Raw genomic sequence first — 22,228 nt, forward strand, 5'->3', positions numbered from 1 at the left:
AAGCTAACAGAGTTAAACCATACTTTTGATTGCGCAGTTCTGAACACTCTTTCTGTAGAAAATGCAAGTGGACATTCGGATCGCTAAGAGGGCAATAGTGGAAAAAGGAATATATTCAAATATAAACTACACAGTAGCATTCTGTGAAAATTCTTTCTGTTCTGTTCATTCAACTAACAGAGTTGAATCTTACTTTTGATTGAGCCGTTCTGAAACACTCTTTCTGTAGAAACTGCAATTGGACATGCTAAGCGCTAAGAGGCCTACATTGGGAAAAAGAATATCTTCAAATAAAAACTACACAGATGCATTCTGTGAAACTTATTTCTGATCTGTAAATTCAGTTAACAGAGATAAAACATATTTTTGATTGAGCAGTTATGAAACACTCTTTTTGTAGAAAATGCAAGTGGAGATTCGGAGCGCTAAGAGGGTAATAGTGGAAAAAGGAATGTCTTCAAATATAAACTACACAGAATCATTCGGTGAAACTTCTTTCTGATCTGTGCATTCAGCTAACAGAGTTAAACCATACTTTTGATTGAGCAGATCTGAACACTCTTTCTGTAGAAAATGCAACTGGACATTTGGAGCGCTAAGAGCGTAGTAGTGGAAAAAGGAATATATTCAAATATAAACTACACAGAAGCATTCTGTGAAACTTCTTTCTGATCTGAGCATTCAGCTAACAGAGTTAAACCATACTTTTGATTGAGCAGTTTTGAAACACTCTGTCTGTAGAAAATGCAACTGGACATTCGTAGCGCTAAGTGGGTAATAGTGGAAAAAAGAATATGTTCAAATATAAACTACACAGAAGCATTGTATGAAACTTCTTTCTGTTCTGTGCATTCAACTAACAGAGTTGAACCTTACTTTTGATTGAGCCGTTCTGAAACACTCTTTCTGTAGAAACTGCAATTGGACATTCTGAGCGCTAAGAGGCCTATATTGGGAAAAAGAATGTCTACAAATAAAAACTACACAGAAGAATTGTGTGAAACTTCTTTCTGTTCTGTTTGTTCAACTAAAAGAGTTGAAACTTAGTTTTGATTGAGCCGTTCTGAAACACTCTTTCTGTAGAAAATGCAAGTGGAGATTCGGAGCGCTAAGAGGGTAATAGTGGAAAAAGGAATGTCTTCAAATATAAACTACACAGAATCATTCGGTGAAACTTCTTTCTGATCTGTGCATTCAGCTAACAGAGTTAAACCATACTTTTGATTGAGCAGATCTGAACACTCTTTCTGTAGAAAATGCAACAGGACATTTGGAGCGCTAAGAGCGTAGTAGTGGAAAAAGTAATATATTCAAATATAAACTACACAGAAGCATTCTGTGAAACTTCTTTCTGATCTGAGCATTCAGCTAAAAGAGTTAAACCATACTTTTGATTGAGCAGTTTTGAAACACTCTGTCTGTAGAAAATGCAACTGGACATTCGTAGCGCTAAGTGGGTAATAGTGGAAAAAAGAATATGTTCAAATATAAACTACACAGAAGCATTGTATGAAACTTCTTTCTGTTCTGTGCATTCAACTAACAGAGTTGAACCATACTTTTGATTGAGCCGTTCTGAAACACTCTTTCTGTAGAAACTGCAATTGGACATTCTGAGCGCTAGGAGGCCTATATTGGGAAAAAGAATGTCTACCATTAAAAACTACACAGAAGAATTGTGTGAAACTTCTTTCTGTTCTGTTTGTTCAACTAAAAGAGTCGAACCTTAGTTTTGATTGAGCCGTTCTGAAACACTCTTTCTGTAGAAAATGCAAGTGGAGATTCGGAGCGCTAAGAGGGTAATAGTGGAAAAAGGAATGTCTCCAAATATAAACTACACAGAATCATTCTGTGAAACTTCTTTCTGATCTGTGCATTCAGCTAACAGAGTTAAAACATACTTTTGATTGAGCAGATCTGAACACTCTTTCTGTAGAAAATGCAACTGGACATTTGGAGCGCTAAGAGAGTAGTAGTGGAAAAAGGAATATATTCAAATATAAACTACACAGAAGCATTCTGTGAAACTTCTTTCTGATCTGAGCATTCAGCTAACAGAGTTAAACCATACTTTTGATTGAGCAGTTTTGAAACACTCTGTCTGTAGAAAATGCAACTGGACATTCGTAGCGCTAAGTGGGTAATAGTGGAAAAAAGAATATGTTCAAATATAAACTACACAGAAGCATTGTATGAAACTTCTTTCTGTTCTGTGCATTCAACTAACAGAGTTGAACCTTACTTTTGATTGAGCCGTTCTGAAACACTCTTTCTGTAGAAACTGCAATTGGACATGCTAAGCGCTAAGAGGCCTACATTGGGAAAAAGAATATCTTCAAATAAAAACTACACAGATGCATTCTGTGAAACTTATTTCTGATCTGTAAATTCAGTTAACAGAGATAAAACATATTTTTGATTGAGCAGTTATGAAACACTCTTTTTGTAGAAAATGCAAGTGGAGATTCGGAGCGCTAAGTGGGTAATAGTGGAAAAAGGAATGTCTTCAAATATAAACTACACAGAATCATTCGGTGAAACTTCTTTCTGATCTGTGCATTCAGCTAACAGAGTTAAACCATACTTTTGATTGAGCAGATCTGAACACTCTTTCTGTAGAAAATGCAACTGGACATTTGGAGCGCTAAGAGCGTAGTAGTGGAAAAAGGAATATATTCAAATATAAACTACACAGAAGCATTCTGTGAAACTTCTTTCTTATCTGAGCATTCAGCTAACAGAGTTAAACCATACTTTTGATTGAGCAGTTTTGAAACACTCTGTCTGTAGAAAATGCAACTGGACATTCGTAGCGCTAAGTGGGTAATAGTGGAAAAAAGAATATGTTCAAATATAAACTACACAGAAGCATTGTATGAAACTTCTTTCTGTTCTGTGCATTCAACTAACAGAGTTGAACCTTACTTTTGATTGAGCCGTTCTGAAACACTCTTTCTGTAGAAACTGCAATTGGACATTCTGAGCGCTAAGAGGCCTATATTGGGAAAAAGAATGTCTACAAATAAAAACTACACAGAAGAATTGTGTGAAACTTCTTTCTGTTCTGTTTGTTCAACTAAAAGAGTTGAAATTTAGTTTTGATTGAGCCGTTCTGAAACACTCTTTCTGTAGAAAATGCAAGTGGAGATTCGGAGCGCTAAGAGGGTAATAGTGGAAAAAGGAATGTCTCCAAATATAAACTACACAGAATCATTCTGTGAAACTTCTTTCTGATCTGTGCATTCAGCTAACAGAGTTAAACCATACTTTTGATTGAGCAGATCTGAACACTCTTTCTGCAGAAAATGCAACAGGACATTTGGAGCGCTAAGAGAGTAGTAGTGGAAAAAGGAATATATTCAAATATAAACTACACAGAAGCATTCTGTGAAACTTCTTTCTGATCTGAGCATTCAGCTAACAGAGTTAAACCATACTTTTGATTGAGCAGTTTTGAAACACTCTGTCTGTAGAAAATGCAACTGGACATTCGTAGCGCTAATTGGGTAATAGTGGAAAAAAGAATATTTTCAAATAGAAACTACACAAAAGCATTGTATGAAACTTCTTTCTGTTCTGTGCATTCAACTAACAGAGTTGAACCTTACATTTGATTGAGCCTTTCTGAAACACTCTTTCTGTAGAAACTGCAATTGGACATTCTGAGCGCTAAGAGGACTCTATTGGGAAAAATAATATCTTCAAATAAAAACTACACAGAAGCATTGTGTGAAACTTATTTCTGATATGTTCATTAAGCTAACAGAGTTAAACCATACTTTTGATTGCGCAGTTCTGAACACTCTTCTTTAGAAAATGCAAGTGGACATTCGGAGCGCTAAGAGGGTAATAGTGGAAAAATTAATATATTCAAATATAAACTACACAGTAGCATTCTGTGAAAATTCTTTCTGTTCTGTGCATTCAACTAACAGAGTTGAACCTTACTTTTGATTGAGCCGTTCTGAAACACTCTTTCTGTAGAAACTGCAATTGGAAATGCTAAGCGCTAAGAGGCCTACATTGGGAAAAAGAATATCTTCAAATAAAAACTACACAGATGCATTCTGTGAAACTTATTTCTGATCTGTAAATTCAGTTAACACAGATAAAACATATTTTTGATTGAGCAGTTATGAAACACTCTTTTTGTAGAAAATGCAAGTGGAGATTCGGAGCGCTAAGAGGGTTATAGTGGAAAAAGGAATGTCTTCAAATATAAACTACACAGAATCATTCGGTGAAACTTCTTTCTGATCTGTGCATTCAGCTAACAGAGTTAAACCATACTTTTGATTGAGCAGATCTGAACACTCTTCCTGTAGAAAATGCAACTGGACATTTGGAGCGCTAAGAGCGTAGTAGTGGAAAAAGGAATATATTCAAATATAAACTACACAGAAGCATTCTGTGAAACTTCTTTCTGATCTGAGCATTCAGCTAACAGAGTTAAACCATACTTTTGATTGAGCAATTTTGAAACACTCTGTCTGTAGAAAATGCAACTGGACATTCGTAGCGCTAAGTGGGTAATAGTGGAAAAAAGAATATGTTCAAATATAAACTACACAGAAGCATTGTATGAAACTTCTTTCTGTTCTGTGCATTCAACTAACAGAGTTGAACCTTACTTTTGATTGAGCCGTTCTGAAACACTCTTTCTGTAGAAACTGCAATTGGACATTCTGAGCGCAAAGAGGCCTATATAGGGAAAAAGAATGTCTACAAATAAAAACTACACAGAAAAATTGTGTGAAACTTCTTTCTGTTCTGTTTGTTCAACTAAAAGAGTTGAACCTTAGTTTTGATTGAGCCGTTCTGAAACACTCTTTCTGTAGAAAATGCAAGTGGAGATTCGGAGCGCTAAGAGGGTAATAGTGGAAAAAGGAATGTCTCCAAATATAAACTACAGAGAATCATTCTGTGAAACTTCTTTCTGATCTGTGCATTCAGCTAACAGAGTTAAACCATACTTTTGATTGAGCAATTTTGAAACACTCTGTCTGTAGAAAATGCAACTGGACATTCGTAGCGCTAAGTGGGTAATAGTGGAATAAAGAATATGTTCAAATATAAACTACACAGAAGCATTGTATGAAACTTCTTTCTGTTCTGTGCATTCAACTAACAGAGTTGAACCTTACTTTTGATTGAGCCTTTCTGAAACATTCTTTCTGTAGAAACTGCAATTGGACATTCTGAGCGCTAAGAGGCCTATATTGGGAAAAATAATATCTTCAAATAAAAAATACACAGAAGCATTGTGTGAAACTTATTTCTGATATGTTCATTAAGCTAACAGAGTTAAACCATACTTTTGATTGCGCAGTTCTGAACACTCTTTCTGTAGAAAATGCAAGTGGACATTCGGAGCGCTAAGAGGGTAATAGTGGAAAAAGGAATATATTCAAATATAAACTACACAGTAGCATTCTGTGAAAATTCTTTCTGTTCTGTGCATTCAACTAACAGAGTTGAACCTTCCTTTTGATTGAGCCGTTCTGAAACACTCTTTCTGTAGAAACTGCAATTGGACATGCTAAGCGCTAAGAGGCCTACATTGGGAAAAAGAATATCTTCAAATAAAAACTACACAGATGCATTCTGTGAAACTTATTTCTGATCTGTAAATTCAGTTAACACAGATAAAACATATTTTTGATTGAGCAGTTATGAAACACTCTTTTTGTAGAAAATGCAAGTGGAGATTCGGAGCGCTAAGAGGGTTATAGTGGAAAAAGGAATGTCTTCAAATATAAACTACACAGAATCATTCGGTGAAACTTCTTTCTGATCTGTGCATTCAGCTAACAGAGTTAAACCATACTTTTGATTGAGCAGATCTGAACACTCTTTCTGTAGAAAATGCAACTGGACATTTGGAGCGCTAAGAGCGTAGTAGTGGAAAAAGGAATATATTCAAATATAAACTACACAGAAGCATTCTGTGAAACTTCTTTCTGATCTGAGCATTCAGCTAACAGAGTTAAACCATACTTTTGATTGAGCAGTTTTGAAACACTCTGTCTGTAGAAAATGCAACTGGACATTCGTAGCGCTAAGTGGGAAATAGTGGAAAAAAGAATATTTTCAAATATAAATTACACAGAAGCATTGTATGAAACTTCTTTCTGTTCCGTGCATTCAACTAACAGAGTTGAACCTTACTTTTGATTGAGCCTTTCTGAAACACTCTTTCTGTAGAAACTGCAATTGGACATTCTGAGCGCTAGGAGGCCTATATTGGGAAAAATAATATCTTCAAATAAAAACTACACAGAAGCATTGTGTGAAACTTATTTCTGATATGTTCATTAAGCTAACAGAGTTAAACCATACTTTTGATTGCGCAGTTCTGAACACTCTTTCTGTAGAAAATGCAAGTGGACTTTCGGAGCGCTAAGAGGGTAATAGTGGAAAAAGTAATATATTCAAATATAAACTACACAGTAGCATTCTGTGAAAATTCTTTCTGTTCTGTGCATTCAACTAACAGAGTTGAACCTTACTTTTGATTGAGCCGTTCTGAAACACTCTTTCTGTAGAAACTGCAATTGGACATGCTAAGCGCTAAGAGGCCTACATTGGGAAAAAGAATATCTTAAAATAAAAACTACACAGATGCATTCTGTGAAACTTATTTCTGATCTGTAAATTCAGTTAACAGAGATAAAACATATTTTTGATTGAGCAGTTATGAAACACTCTTTTTGTAGAAAATGCAAGTGGAGATTCGGAGCGCTAAGAGGGTAATAGTGGAAAAAGGAATGTCTTCAAATATAAACTACACAGAATCATTCGGTGAAACTTCTTTCTGATCTGTGCATTCAGCTAACAGAGTTAAACCATACTTTTGATTGAGCAGATCTGAACACTCTTTCTGTAGAAAATGCAACTGGACATTTGGAGCGCTAAGAGCGTAGTAGTGGAAAAAGAAATATATTCAAATATAAACTACACAGAAGCATTCTGTGAAACTTCTTTCTGATCTGAGCATTCAGCTAGCAGAGTTAAACCATACTTTTGATTGAGCAGTTTTGAAACACTCTGTCTGTAGAAAATGCAACTGGACATTCGTAGCGCTAAGTGGGTAATAGTGGAAAAAAGAATATGTTCAAATATAAACTACACAGAAGCATTGTATGAAACTTCTTTCTGTTCTGTGCATTCAACTAACAGAGTTGAACCTTACTTTTGATTGAGCCGTTCTGAAACACTCTTTCTGTAGAAACTGCAATTGGACATTCTGAGCGCTAAGAGGCCTATATTGGGAAAAAGAATGTCTAAAAATAAAAACTACACATAAGAATTGTGTGAAACTTCTTTCTGTTCTGTTTGTTCAACTAAAAGAGTTGAACCTTAGTTTTGATTGAGCCGTTCTGAAACACTCTTTCTGTAGAAAATGCAAGTGGAGATTCGGAGCGCTAAGAGGGTAATAGTGGAAAAAGGAATGTCTCCAAATATAAACTACACAGAATCATTCTGTGAAACTTCTTTCTGATCTGTGCATTCAGCTAACAGAGTTAAACCATACTTTTGATTGAGCAGATCTGAACACTCTTTCTGTAGAAAATGCAACTGGACATTTGGAGCGCTAAGAGAGTAGTAGTGGAAAAAGCAATATATTCAAATATAAACTACACAGAAGCATTCTGTGAAACTTCTTTCTGATCTGAGCATTCAGCTAACAGAGTTAAACCATAATTTTGATTGAGCAGTTTTGAAACACTCTGTCTGTAGAAAATGCAACTGGACATTCGTAGCGCTAAGTGGGTAATAGTGGAAAAAAGAATATGTTCAAATATAAACTACACAGAAGCATTGTATGAAACTTCTTTCTGTTCTGTGCATTCAACTATCAGAGTTGAACCTTATTTTTGATTGAGCCTTTCTGAAACACTCTTTCTGTAGAAACTGCAATTGGACATTCTGAGCGCTAGGAGGCCTATATTGGGAAAAATAATATCTTCAAATAAAAACTACACAGAAGCATTGTGTGAAACTTATTTCTGATATGTTCATTAAGCTAACAGAGTTAAACCATACTTTTGATTGCGCAGTTCTGAACACTCTTTCTGTAGAAAATGCAAGTGGACATTCGGAGCGCTAAGAGGGTAATAGTGGAAAAAGGAATATATTCAAATATAAACTACACAGTAGCATTCTGTGAAAATTCTTTCTGTTCTGTGCATTCAACTAACAGAGTTGAACCTTACTTTTGATTGAGCCGTTCTGAAACACTCTTTCTGTAGAAACTGCAATTGGACATGCTAAGCGCTAAGAGGCCTACATTGGGAAAAAGAATATCTTCAAATAAAAACTACACAGATGCATTCTGTGAAACTTATTTCTGATCTGTAAATTCAGTTAACAGAGATAAATCATATTTTTGATTGAGCAGTTATGAAACACTCTTTTTGTAGAAAATGCAAGTGGAGATTCGGAGCGCTAAGAGGGTAATAGTGGAAAAAGGAATGTCTTCAAATATAAACTACACAGAATCATTCGGTGAAACTTCTTTCTGATCTGTGCATTCAGCTAACAGAGTTAAACCATACTTTTGATTGAGCAGATCTGAACACTCTTTCTGTAGAAAATGCAACTGGACATTTGGAGCGCTAAGAGCGTAGTGGTGGAAAAAGGAATATATTCAAATATAAACTACACAGAAGCATTCTGTGAAACTTCTTTCTGATCTGAGCATTCAGCTAACAGAGTTAAACCATACTTTTGATTGAGCAGTTTTGAAACACTCTGTCTGTAGAAAATGCAACTGGACATTCGTAGCGCTAAGTGGGTAATAGTGGAAAAAAGAATATGTTCAAATATAAACTACACAGAAGCATTGTATGAAACTTCTTTCTGTTCTGTGCATTCAACTAACAGAGTTGAACCTTACTTTTGATTGAGCCGTTCTGAAACACTCTTTCTGTAGAAACTGCAATTGGACATTCTGAGCGCTAAGAGGCCTATATTGGGGAAAAGAATGTCTAAAAATAAAAACTACACAGAAGAATTGTGTGAAACTTCTTTCTGTTCTGTTTGTTCAACTAAAAGAGTTGAACCTTAGTTTTGATTGAGCCGTTCTGAAACACTCTTTCTGTAGAAAATGCAAGTGGAGATTCGGAGCGCTAAGAGGGTAATAGTGGAAAAAGTAATGTCTCCAAATATAAACTACGCAGAATCATTCTGTGAAACTTCTTTCTGATCTGTGCATTCAGCTAACAGAGTTAAACCATACTTTTGATTGAGCAGATCTGAACACTCTTTCTGTAGAAAATGCAACTGGACATTTGGAGCGCTAAGAGAGTAGTAGTGGAAAAAGGAATATATTCAAATATAAACTACACAGAAGCATTCTGTGAAACTTCTTTCTGATCTGAGCATTCAGCTAACAGAGTTAAACCATACTTTTGATTGAGCAGTTTTGAAACACTCTGTCTGTAGAAAATGCAACTGGACATTCGTAGCGCTAAGTGGGTAATAGTGGAAAAAAGAATATGTTCAAATATAAACAACACAGAAGCATTGTATGAAACTTCTTTCTGTTCTGTGCATTCAACTAACAGAGTTGAACCTTACTTTTGATTGAGCCTTTCTGAAACACTCTTTCTGTAGAAACTGCAATTGGACATTCTGAGCGCTAGGAGGCCTATATTGGGAAAAAAAATATCTTCAAATAAAAACTACACAGAAGCATTGTGTGAAACTTATTTCTGATATGTTCATTAAGCTAACAGAGTTAAACCATACTTTTGATTGCGCAGTTCTGAACACTCTTTCTGTAGAAAATGCAAGTGGACATTCGGAGCGCTAAGAGGGTAATAGTGGAAAAAGGAATATATTCAAATATAAACTACACAGTAGCATTCTGTGAAAATTCTTTCTGTTCTGTGCATTCAACTAACAGAGTTGAACCTTACTTTTGATTGAGCCGTTCTGAAACACTCTTTCTGTAGAAACTGCAATTGGACATGCTAAGCGCTAAGAGGCCTACATTGGGAAAAAGAATATCTTCAAATAAAAACTACACAGATGCATTCTGTGAAACTTATTTCTGATCTGTAAATTCAGTTAACAGAGATAAAACATATTTTTGATTGAGCAGTTATGAAACACTCTTTTTGTAGAAAATGCAAGTGGAGATTCGGAGCGCTAAGAGGGTAATAGTGGAAAAAGGAATGTCTTCAAATATAAACTACACAGAATCATTCGGTGAAACTTCTTGCTGATCTGTGCATTCAGCTAACAGAGTTAAACCATACTTTTGATTGAGCAGATCTGAACACTCTTTCTGTAGAAAATGCAACTGGACATTTGGAGCGCTAAGAGCGTAGTAGTGGAAAAGGGAATATATTCAAATATAAAATACACAGAAGCATTCTGTGAAACTTCTTTCTGATCTGAGCATTCAGCTAACAGAGTTAAACCATACTTTTGATTGAGCAGTTTTGAAACACTCTGTCTGTAGAAAATGCAACTGGACATTCGTAGCGCTAAGTGGGTAATAGTGGAAAAGAATATGTTCAAATATAAACTACACAGAAGCATTGTATGAAACTTCTTTCTGTTCTGTGCATTCAACTAACAGAGTTGAACCTTACTTTTGATTGAGCCGTTCTGAAACACTCTTTCTGTAGAAACTGCAATTGGACATTCTGAGCGCTAAGAGGCCTATATTGGGAAAAAGAATGTCTACAAATTAAAACTACACATAAGAATTGTGTGAAACTTCTTTCTGTTCTGTTTGTTCAACTAAAAGAGTTGAACCTTAGTTTTGATTGAGCCGTTCTGAAACACTCTTTCTGTAGAAAATGCAAGTGGAGATTCGGAGCGCTAAGAGGGTAATAGTGGAAAAAGGAATGTCTCCAAATATAAACTACACAGAATCATTCTGTGAAACTTCTTTCTGATCTGTGCATTCAGCTAACAGAGTTAAACCATACTTTTGATTGAGCAGATCTGAACACTCTTTCTGTAGAAAATGCAACTGGACATTTGGAGCGCTAAGAGAGTAGTAGTGGAAAAAGGAATATATTCAAATATAAACTACACAGAAGCATTCTGTGAAACTTCTTTCTGATCTGAGCATTCAGCTAACAGAGTTAAACCATACTTTTGATTGAGCAGTTTTGAAACACTCTGTCTGTAGAAAATGCAACTGGACATTCGTAGCGCTAAGTGGGTAATAGTGGAAAAAAGAATATGTTCAAATATAAACTACACAGAAGCATTGTATGAAACTTCTTTCTGTTCTGTGCATTCAACTAACAGAGTTGAACCTTACTTTTGATTGAGCCTTTCTGAAACACTCTTTCTGTAGAAACTGCAATTGGACATTCTGAGCGCTAGGAGGCCTATATTGGGAAAAATAATATCTTCAAATAAAAACTACACAGAAGCATTGTGTGAAACTTATTTCTGATATGTTCATTAAGCTAACAGAGTTAAACCATACTTTTGATTGCGCAGTTCTGAACACTCTTTGTGTAGAAAATGCAAGTGGACATTCGGAGCGCTAAGAGGGTAATAGTGGAAAAAGGAATATATTCAAATATAAACTACACAGTAGCATTCTGTGAAAATTCTTTCTGTTCTGTGCATTCAACTAACAGAGTTGAACCTAACTTTTGATTGAGCCGTTCTGAAACACTCTTTCTGTAGAAAGTGCAATTGGACATGCTAAGCGCTAAGAGGCCTACATTGGGAAAAAAAATATCTTCAAATAAAAACTACACAGATGCATTCTGTGAAACTTATTTCTGATCTGTAATTTCAGTTAACAGAGATAAAACATATTTTTGATTGAGCAGTTATGAAACACTCTTTTTGTAGAAAATGCAAGTGGAGATTCGGAGCGCTAAGAGGGTAATAGTGGAAAAAGGAATGTCTTCAAATATAAACTAAACAGAATCATTCGGTGAAACTTCTTTCTGATCTGTGCATTCAGCTAACAGAGTTAAACCATACTTTTGATTGAGCAGATCTGAACACTCTTTCTGTAGAAAATGCAACTGGACATTTTGAGCGCTTAGAGCGTAGTAGTGGAAAAAGGAATATATTCAAATATAAACTACACAGAAGCATTCTGTGAAACTTCTTTCTGATCTGAGCATTCAGCTAACAGAGTTAAACCATACTTTTGATTGAGCAGTTTTGAAACACTCTGTCTGTAGAAAATGCAACTGGACATTCGTAGCGCTAAGTGGGTAATAGTGGAAAAAAGAATATGTTCAAATATAAACTACACAGAAGCATTGTATGAAACTTCTTTCTGTTCTGTGCATTCAACTAACAGAGTTGAACCTTACTTTTGATTGAGCCGTTCTGAAACACTTTTTCTGTAGAAACTGCAATTGGACATTCTGAGAGCTAAGAGGCCTATATTTGGAAAAAGAATGTCTACAAATAACAACTACACAGAAGAATTGTGTGAAACTTCTTTTTGTTCTGTTTGTTCAACTAAAAGAGTTGAACTTTAGTTTTGATTGAGCCGCTCTGAAACACTCTTTCTGTAGAAAATGCAAGTGGAGATTCGGAGCGCTAAGAGGGTAGTAGTGGAAAAAGGAATGTCTCCAAATATAAACTACACAGAATCATTCTGTGAAACTTCTTTCTGATCTGTGCATTCAGCTAACAGAGTTAAACCATACTTTTGATTGAGCAGATCTGAACACTCTTTCTGTAGAAAATGCAACTGGACATTTGGAGCGCTAAGAGAGTAGTAGTGGAAAAAGGAATATATTCAAATATAAACTACACAGAAGCATTCTGTGAAACTTCTTTCTGATCTGAGCATTCAGCTAACAGAGTTAAACCATACTTTTGATTGAGCAGTTTTGAAACACTCTGTCTGTAGAAAATGCAACTGGACATTCGTAGCGCTAAGTGGGTAATAGTGGAATAAAGAATATGTTCAAATATAAACTACACAGAAGCATTGTATGAAACTTCTTTCTGTTCTGTGCATTCAACTAACAGAGTTGAACCTTACTTTTGATTGAGCCTTTCTGAAACACTCTTTCTGTAGAAACTGCAATTGGACATTCTGAGCGCTAGGAGGCCTATATTGGGAAAAATAATATCTTCAAATAAAAACTACACAGAAGCATTGTGTGAAACTTATTTCTGATATGTTCATTAAGCTAACAGAGTTAAACCATACTTTTGATTGCGCAGTTCTGAACACTCTTTCTGTAGAAAATGCAAGTGGACATTCGGAGCGCTAAGAGGGTAATAGTGGAAAAAGTAATATATTCAAATATAAACTACACAGTAGCATTCTGTGAAAATTCTTTCTGTTCTGTGCATTCAACTAACAGAGTTGAACCTTACTTTTGATTGAGCCGTTCTGAAACACTCTTTCTGTAGAAACTGCAATTGGACATGCTAAGCGCTAAGAGGCCTACATTGGGAAAAATGATATCTTCAAATAAAAATTACACAGATGCATTCTGTGAAACTTATTTCTGATCTGTAAATTCAGTTAACAGAGATAAAACATATTTTTGATTGAGCAGTTATGAAACACTCTTTTTGTAGAAAATGCAAGTGGAGATTCGGAGCGCTAAGAGGGTAATAGTGGAAAAAGGAATGTCTTCAAATATAAACTACACAGAATCATTCAGTGAAACTTCTTTCTGATCTGTGCATTCAGCTAACAGAGTTAAACCATACTTTTGATTGAGCAGATCTGAACACTCTTTCTGTAGAAAATGCAACTGGACATTTGGAGCGCTAAGAGCGTAGTGGTGGAAAAAGGAATATATTCAAATATAAACTACACAGAAGCATTCTGTGAAACTTCTTTCTGATCTGAGCATTCAGCTAACAGAGTTAAACCATACTTTTGATTGAGCAGTTTTGAAACACTCTGTCTGTAGAAAATGCAACTGGACATTCGTAGCGCTAAGTGGGTAATAGTGGAAAAAAGGATATGTTCAAATATAAACTACACAGAAGCATTGTATGAAACTTCTTTCTGTTCTGTGCATTCAACTAACAGAGTTGAACCTTACTTTTGATTGAGCCGTTCTGAAACACTCTTTCTGTAGAAACTGCAATTGGACATTCTGAGCGCTAAGAGGCCTATATTGGGAAAAAGAATGTCTAAAAATAAAAACTACACAGAAGAATTGTGTGAAACTTCTTTCTGTTCTGTTTGTTCAACTAAAAGAGTTGAACCTCAGTTTTGATTGAGCCGTTCTGAAACACTCCTTCTGTAGAAAATGCAAGTGGAGATTCGGAGCGCTAAGAGGGTAATAGTGGAAAAAGTAATGTCTCCAAATATAAACTACACAGAATCATTCTGTGAAACTTCTTTCTGATCTGTGCATTCAGCTAACAGAGTTAAACCATACTTTTGATTGAGCAGATCTGAACACTCTTTCTGTAGAAAATGCAACTGGACATTTGGAGCGCTAAGAGAGTAGTAGTGGAAAAAGGAATATATTCAAATATAAACTACACAGAAGCATTCTGTGAAACTTCTTTCTGATCTGAGCATTCAGCTAACAGAGTTAAACCATAATTTTGATTGAGCAGTTTTGAAACACTCTGTCTGTAGAAAATGCAACTGGACATTCGTAGCGCTAAGTGGGTAATAGTGGAAAAAAGAATATGTTCAAATATAAACAACACAGAAGCATTGTATGAAACTTCTTTCTGTTCTGTGCATTCAACTAACAGAGTTGAACCTTACCTTTGATTGAGCCTTTCTGAAACACTCTTTCTGTAGAAACTGCAATTGGACATTCTGAGCGCTAGGAGGCCTATATTGGGAAAAATAATATCTTCAAATAAAAACTACACAGAAGCATTGTGTGAAACTTATTTCTGATATGTTCATTAAGCTAACAGAGTTAAACCATACTTTTGATTGCACAGTTCTGAACACTCTTTCTGTAGAAAATGCAAGTGGACATTCGGAGCGCTAAGAGGGTAATAGTGGAAAAAGGAATATATTCAAATATAAACTACACAGTAGCATTCTGTGAAAATTCTTTCTGTTCTGTGCATTCAACTAACAGAGTTGAACCTTACTTTTGATTGAGCCGTTCTGAAACACTCTTTCTGTAGAAACTGCAATTGGACATGCTAAGCGCTAAGAGGCCTACATTGGGAAAAAGAATATCTTCAAATAAAAACTACACAGATGCATTCTGTGAAACTTATTTCTGATCTGTAAATTCAGTTAACAGAGATAAAACATATTTTTGATTGAGCAGTTATGAAACACTCTTTTTGTAGAAAATGCAAGTGGAGATTCGGAGCGCTAAGAGGGTAATAGTGGAAAAAGGAATGTCTTCAAATATAAACTACACAGAATCATTCGGTGAAACTTCATTCTGATCTGTGCATTCAGCTAACAGAGTTAAACCATACTTTTGATTGAGCAGATCTGAACACTCTTTCTGTAGAAAATGCAACTGGACATTTGGAGCGCTAAGAGCGTAGTAGTGGAAAAAGGAATATATACAAATATAAACTACACAGAAGCATTCTGTGAAACTTCTTTCTGATCTGAGCATTCAGCTAACAGAGTTAAACAAAACTTTTGATTGAGCAGTTTTGAAACACTCTGTCTGTAGAAAATGCAACTGGACTTTAGTAGAGCTAAGTGGGTAATAGTGGAAAAAAGAATATGTTCAAATATAAACTACACAGAAGCATTGTATGAAACTGCTTTCTGTTCTGTGCATTCAACTAACAGAGTTGAACCTTACTTTTGATTGAGACATTCTGAAACACTCTTTCTGTAGAAACTGCAATTGGACATTCTGAGCGCTAGGAGGCCTATATTGGGAAAAAGAATGTCTACAAATAAAAACTACACAGAAGAATTGTGTGAAACTTCTTTCTGTTCTGTTTGTTCAACTAAAAGAGTTGAACCTTAGTTTTGATTGAGCCGTTCTGAAACACTCTTTCTGTAGAAAATGCAAGTGGAGATTCGGAGCGCTAAGAGGGTAATAGTGGAAAAAGGAATGTCTCCAAATATAAACTACACAGAATCATTCTGTGAAACTTCTTTCTGATCTGTGCATTCAGCTAACAGAGTTAAACCATACTTTTGATTGAGCAGATCTGAACACTCTTTCTGTAGAAAATGCAACTGGACATTTGGAGCGCTAAGAGAGTAGTAGTGGAAAAAGGAATATATGCAAATATAAACTACACAGAAGCATTCTGTGAAACTTCTTTCTGATCTGAGCATTCAGCTAACAGAGTTAAACCATACTTTTGATTGAGCAGTTTTGAAACACTCTGTCTGTAGAAAATGCAAATGGACATTCGTAGCGCTAAGGGGGTAATAGTGGAAAAAAGAATATGTTCAAATATAAACTACACAGAAGCATTGTATGAAACTTCTTTCTGTTCTGTGCATTCAACTAACAGAGTTGAACCTTACTTTTGATTGAGCCTTTCTGAAACACTCTTTCTGTAGAAACTGCAATTGGACATTCTGAGCGCTAGGAGGCCTATATTGGGAAAAATAATATCTTCAAATAAAAACTACACAGAAGCATTGTGTGAAACTTATTTCTGATATGTTCATTAAGCTAACAGAGTTAAACCATACTTTTGATTGCGCATTTCTGAACACTCTTTCTGTAGAAAATGCAAGTGGACATTCGGAGCGCTAAGAGGTTAATAGTGGAAAAAGGAATATATTCAAATATAAACTACACAGTAGCATTCTGTGAAAATTCTTTCTGTTCTGTGCATTCAACTAACAGAGTTGAACCTTACTTTTGATTGAGCAGTTCTGAAACACTCTTTCTGTAGAAACTGCAATTGTATATGCTAAGCGCTAAGAGGCCTACATTGGGAAAAAGAATATCTTCAAATAAAAACTACACAGATGCATTCTGTGAAACTTATTTCTGATCTGTAAATTCAGTTAACAGAGATAAAATATATTTTTGATTGAGCAGTTATGAAACACTCTTTTTGTAGAAAATGCAAGTGGAGATTCGGAGCGCTAAGAGGGTAATAGTGGAAAAAGGAATGTCTTCAAATATAAACTACACAGAATCATTCGGTGAAACTTCTTTCTGATCTGTGCATTCAGCTAACAGAGTTAAACCATACTTTTGATTGAGCAGATCTGAACACTCTTTCTGTAGAAAATGCAACTGGACATTTGGAGCGCTAAGAGCGTAGTGGTGGAAAAAGGAATATATTCAAATATAAACTACACAGAAGCATTCTGTGAAACTTCTTTCTGATCTGAGCATTCAGCTAACAGAGTTAAACCATACTTTTGATTGAGCAGTTTTGAAACACTCTGTCTGTAGAAAATGCAACTGGACATTCGTAGCGCTAAGTGGGTAATAGTGGAAAAAAGAATATGTTCAAATATAAACTACACAGAAGCATTGTATGAAACTTCTTTCTGTTCTGTGCATTCAACTAACAGAGTTGAACCTTACTTTTGATTGAGCCGTTCTGAAACACTCTTTCTGTAGAAACTGCAATTGGACATTCTGAGCGCTAAGAGGCCTATATTGGGAAAAAGAATGTCTAAAAATAAAAACTACACAGAAGAATTGTGTGAAACTTCTTTCTGTTCTGTTTGTTCAACTAAAAGAGTTGAACCTCAGTTTTGATTGAGCCGTTCTGAAACACTCTTTCTGTAGAAAATGCAAGTGGAGATTCGGAGCGCTAAGAGGGTAATAGTGGAAAAAGTAATGTCTCCAAATATAAACTACACAGAATCATTCTGTGAAACTTCTTTCTGATCTGTGCATTCAGCTAACAGAGTTAAACCATACTTTTGATTGAGCAGATCTGAAAACTCTTTCTGTAGAAAATGCAACTGGACATTTGGAGCGCTAAGAGAGTAGTAGTGGAAAAAGGAATATATTCAAATATAAACTACACAGAAGCATTCTGTGAAACTTCTTTCTGATCTGAGCATTCAGCTAACAGAGTTAAACCATACTTTTGATTGAGCAGTTTTGAAACACTCTGTCTGTAGAAAATGCAACTGGACATTCGTAGCGCTAAGTGGGTAATAGTGGAAAAAAGAATATGTTCAAATATAAACAACACAGAAGCATTGTATGAAACTTCTTTCTGTTCTGTGCATTCAACTAACAGAGTTGAACCTTACCTTTGATTGAGCCTTTCTGAAACACTCTTTCTGTAGAAACTGCAATTGGACATTCTGAGCGCTAGGAGGCCTATATTGGGAAAAATAATATCTTCAAATAAAAACTACACAGAAGCATTGTGTGAAACTTATTTCTGATATGTTCATTAAGCTAACAGAGTTAAACCATACTTTTGATTGCGCAGTTCTGAACACTCTTTCTGTAGAAAATGCAAGTGGACATTCGGAGCGCTAAGAGGGTAATAGTGGAAAAAGGAATATATTCAAATATAAACTACACAGTAGCATTCTGTGAAAATTCTTTCTGTTCTGTGCATTCAACTAACAGAGTTGAACCTTACTTTTGATTGAGCCGTTCTGAAACACTCTTTCTGTAGAAACTGCAATTGGACATGCTAAGCGCTAAGAGGCCTACATTGGGAAAAAGAATATCTTCAAATAAAAACTACACAGATGCATTCTGTGAAACTTATTTCTGATCTGTAAATTCAGTTAACAGAGATAAAACATATTTTTGATTGAGCTGTTATGAAACACTCTTTTTGTAGAAAATGCAAGTGGAGTTTCGGAGCGCTAAGAGGTTAATAGTGGAAAAAGGAAGGGCTCTAAATATAAACTACACAGAATCATTCTGTGAAACTTCTTTCTGATCTGTGCATTCAGCTAACAGAGTTAAACCATACTTTTGATTGAGCAGATCTGAACACTCTTTCTGTAGAAAATGCAACTGGACATTTGGAACGCTAAGAGAGTAGTAGTGGAAAAAGGAATATATTCAAATATAAACTACACAGAAGCATTCTGTGAATCTTCTTTCTGATCTGAGCATTCAGCTAACAGAGTTAAACCATAATTTTGATTGAGCAGTTTTGAAACACTCTGTCTGTAGAAAATGCAACTGGACATTCGTAGCGCTAAGTGGGTAATAGTGGAAAAAAGAATATGTTCAAATATAAACTACACAGAAGCATTGTATGAAACTTCTTTCTGTTCTGTGCATTCAACTAACAGAGTTGAACCTTACTTTTGATTGAGCCGTTCTGAAACACTCTTTCTGTAGAAACTGCAATTGGACATTCTGAGCGCTAAGAGGCCTATATTTGGAAAAAGTATGTCTACAAATAAAAACTACACAGAAGAATTGTGTGAAACTTCTTTCTGTTCTGTTTGTTCAACTAAAAGAGTTGAACCTTAGTTTTGATTGAGCCGTTCTGCAACACTCTTTCTGTAGAAAATGCAAGTGGAGATTCGGAGCGCTAAGAGGGTAATAGTGGAAAAAGGAATGTCTCCAAATATAAACTACACAGAATCATTCTGTGAAAGTTCTTTCTGATCTGTGCATTCAGCTAACAGAGTTAAACCATACTTTTGATTGAGCAGATCTGAACACTCTTTCTGTAGAAAATGCAACTGGACATTTGGAGCGCTAAGAGAGTAGTAGTGGAAAAAGGAATATATTCAAATATAAACTACACAGAAGCATTCTGTGAAACTTCTTTCTGATCTGAGCATTCAGCTAACAGAGTTAAACCATACTTTTGATTGAGCAGTTTTGAAACACTCTGTCTGTAGAAAATGCAAATGGACATTCGTAGCGCTAAGTGGGTAATAGTGGAAAAAAGAATATGTTCAAATATAAACTACACAGAAGCACTGTATGAAACTTCTTTCTGTTCTGTGCATTCAAATAACAGAGTTGAACCTTACTTTTGATTGAGCCTTTCTGAAACACTCTTTCTGTAGAAAGTGCAATTGCACATTCTGAGCGCTAAGAGGCCTATATTGGGAAAAATAATATCTTCAAATAAAAACTACACAGAAGCATTGTGTGAAACTTATTTCTGATATGTTCATTAAGCTAACAGAGTTAAACCATACTTTTGATTGCGCAGTTTTGAACACTCCTTCTGTAGAAAATGCAAGTGGACATTCGGAGCGCTAAGAGGGTAATAGTGGAAAAAGGAATATATTCAAATATAAACTGCACAGTAGCATTCTGTGAAAATTCTTTCTGTTCTGTGCATTCAACTAACAGAGTTGAACCTTACTTTTGATGGAGCCGTTCTGAAACACTCTTTCTGTAGAAACTGCAATTGGACATGCTAAGCGCTAAGAGGCCTATATTGGGAAAAAGAATATCTTCAATTAAAAACTACACAGATGCATTCTGTGAAACTTATTTCTGATCTGTAAATTCAGTTAACAGAGATAAAACATATTTTTGATTGAGCAGTTATGAAACACTCTTTCTGTAGAAAATGCAAGTGGAGATTCTGAGCGCTAAGAGGTTAATAGTGGAAAAAGGAAGGTCTCCAAATATAAACTACACAGAATCATTCTGTGAAACTTCTTTCTGATCTGTGCATTCAGCTAACAGAGTTAAACCATACTTTTGATTGAGCAGATCTGAACACTCTTTCTGTAGAAAATGCAACTGGACATTTGGAACGCTAAGAAAGTAGTAGTGGAAAAAGGAATATATTCAAATATAAACTACACAGAAGCATTCTGTGAATCTTCTTTCTGATCTGAGCATTCAGCTAACAGAGTTAAACCATAATTTTGATTGAGCAGTTTTGAAACACTCTGTCTGTAGAAAATGCAACTGGACATTCGTAGCGCTAAGTGGGTAATAGTGGAAAAAAGAATATGTTCAAATATAAACTACACAGAAGCATTGTATGAAACTTCTTTCTGTTCTGTGCATTCAACTAACAGAGTTGAACCTTACTTTTGATTGAGCCGTTCTGAAACACTCTTTCTGTAGAAACTGCAATTGGACATTCTGAGCGCTAAGAGGCCTATATTGGGAAAAAGAATGTCTACAAATAAAAACTACACAGAAGAATTGTGTGAAACTTCTTTCTGTTCGGTTTGTTCAACTAAAAGAGTTGAACCTTAGTTTTGATTGAGCCGTTCTGAAACACTCTTTCTGTAGAAAATGCAAGTGGAGATTCGGAGCGCTAAGAGGGTAATAGTGGAAAAAGGAATGTCTCCAAATATAAACTACACAGAATCATTCTGTGAAACTTCTTTCTGATCTGTGCATTCAGCTAACAGAGTTAAACCATACTTTTGATTGAGCAGATCTGAACACTCTTTCTGTAGAAAATGCAACTGGACCTTTGGAGCGCTAAGAGAGTAGTAGTGGAAAAAGGAATATATTCAAATATAATCTACACAGAAGCATTCTGTGAAACTTCTTTCTGATCTGAGCATTCAGCTAACAGAGTTAAACCATACTTTTGATTGAGCAGGTTTGAAACACTCTGTCTGTAGAAAATGCAACTGGACATTCGTAGCGCTAAGTGGGTAATAGTGGAAAAAAGAATATGTTCAAATATAAACTACACAGAAGCATTGTATGAAACTTCTTTCTGTTCTGTGCATTCAACTAACAGAGTTGAACCTTACTTTTGATTGAGCCGTTCTGAAACACTCTTTCTGTAGAAACTGCAATTGGACATTCTGAGCGCTAAGAGGCCTATATTGGGAAAAAGAATGTCTACAAATAAAAACTACACAGAAGAATTGTGTGAAACTTCTTTCTGTTCTGTTTGTTCAACTAAAAGAGTTGAACCTTAGTTTTGATTGAGCCGTTCTGAAACACTCTTTCTGTAGAAAATGCAAGTGGAGATTCGGAGCGCTAAGAGGGTAATAGTGGAAAAAGGAATGTCTCCAAATATAAACTACACAGAATCATTCTGTGAAACTTCTTTCTGATCTGTGCATTCAGCTAACAGAGTTAAACCATACTTTTGATTGAGCAGATCTGAACACTCTTTCTGTAGAAAATGCAACTGGACATTTGGAGCGCTAAGAGAGTAGTAGTGGAAAAAGGAATATATTCAAATATAAACTACACAGAAGCATTCTGTGAAACTTCTTTCTGATCTGAGCATTCAGCTAACAGAGTTAAACCATACTTTTGATTGAGCAGTTTTGAAACACTCTGTCTGTAGAAAATGCAACTGGACATTCGTAGCGCTAAGTGGGTAATAGTGGAAAAAAGAATATGTTCAAATATAAACTACACAGAAGCATTGTATGAAACTTCTTTCTGTTCTGTGCATTCAACTAACAGAGTTGAACCTTACATTTGATTGAGCCTTT

This window comes from Symphalangus syndactylus, chromosome Y (assembly GCF_028878055.3).
Source record: "Symphalangus syndactylus isolate Jambi chromosome Y, NHGRI_mSymSyn1-v2.1_pri, whole genome shotgun sequence".
NCBI lineage: Eukaryota > Metazoa > Chordata > Mammalia > Primates > Hylobatidae > Symphalangus > Symphalangus syndactylus.